Below are 1543 nucleotides of genomic sequence, written 5' to 3' on the forward strand. Positions count from 1 at the left end.
CACATCAACACAACAACATCAACATCAACATCACACATCAACAACACATCAACATCAACACATCAACATCATCAACATCAACACATCAACAATCAACACATCAACCATCAACATCACATCAACACATCAAACATCAACATCACAACATCAACACATCAACACATCAACATCATCAACATCAACACATCAACATCATCACATCATCAACACATCATCAACATCAACATCAACATCATCAACATCAACACATCAACACATCAACATCATCACATCATCACCAACACATCAACATCAACAACATCAACAACATCAACATCAACAACATCAACAACATCAACACATCAACATCATCAACATCATCAACAACATCAACCATCATCAACAACAACACACATCATCAACATCATCAACAACAACATCAACAACAACATCAACATCAACAACATCAACACATCAACATCAACAACATCATCAACATCAACACATCAACATCAACAACATCATCAACATCAACAACATCAACATCAACACCATCAACAACAACAACATCAACACAACAACATCAACATCATCAACATCAACACATCGTCAACATCAACAACATCATCAACACATCAACATCAACACATTTCGTTAAAGTCCACGTAGGTAGCAAATAAATCACCAGTGACGATTATCTGAGCCGGTCATGGGCCTCCCCTGGGTCGACTCAGCCTTAAATGAGTACCTGGTGCGGTGTGTAGTGAACATCGCCACCACTGGGGAGACAAAGGCGGCCGGGCGTGGTGCTGGCCACCCACCCCCTCGTGTGCCGTGCCGGCCTTCATAGGTGCTACTCGCTAACAGCACTTGCCCCTACAGCCTGTTAAGGCTATATGGGGGATCTTTGTTGTACGTGTGTGTGTACGTGCGTGTGTGTGTGTACGTGTGTGTGTGTGTGTGCGTGTGTACGTGTGCGTGTGTACGTGTGTGTGTGTACGTGTGTGTGTACGTGTGCGTGTGTGCGTGTGTGCGTGTGTGTGTGTGTACGTGTGTGTGTACGTGTGTGTGTGTGTACGTGTGTGTGTGTGTGTACGTGTGTGTGTGTACGTGTGTGTGTATGTGTGTGTGTGTACGTGTGTGTGTACGTGTGTGTGTACGTGTGTGTGTGTGTGTACGTGTGTGTGTGTACGTGTGTGTGTACGTGTGTGTATGTGTGTACGTGTGTGTGTGTGTGTACGTGTGTGTGTGTGTGTACGTGTGTGTGTGTGTACGTGTGTGTACGTGTGTGTGTGTGTACGTGTGTGTGTGTACGTGTGTGTACGTGTGTACGTGTGCGTGTGTACGTGTGCGTGTGTACGTGTGTGTGTGTGTACGTGTGTGTACGTGCGTGTGTGTACGTGTGTGTATGTGTACGTGTGTGTGTGTGTACGTGTGTGTGTACGTGTGTGTGTGTACGTATGTGTGTGTACGTGGTGTGTACGTGTGTGTACGTGTGTGTGTGTACGTGTGTGTGTACGTGTGTCTGTACGTGTGTGCGTGTGTGTACGTGTGTGCGTACGTG

This window comes from Lethenteron reissneri, chromosome 69 (genome assembly GCF_015708825.2).
Source record: "Lethenteron reissneri isolate LAM-NWPU_2019-01 chromosome 69, ASM1570882v1, whole genome shotgun sequence".
NCBI classification, from domain to species: domain Eukaryota; kingdom Metazoa; phylum Chordata; class Hyperoartia; order Petromyzontiformes; family Petromyzontidae; genus Lethenteron; species Lethenteron reissneri.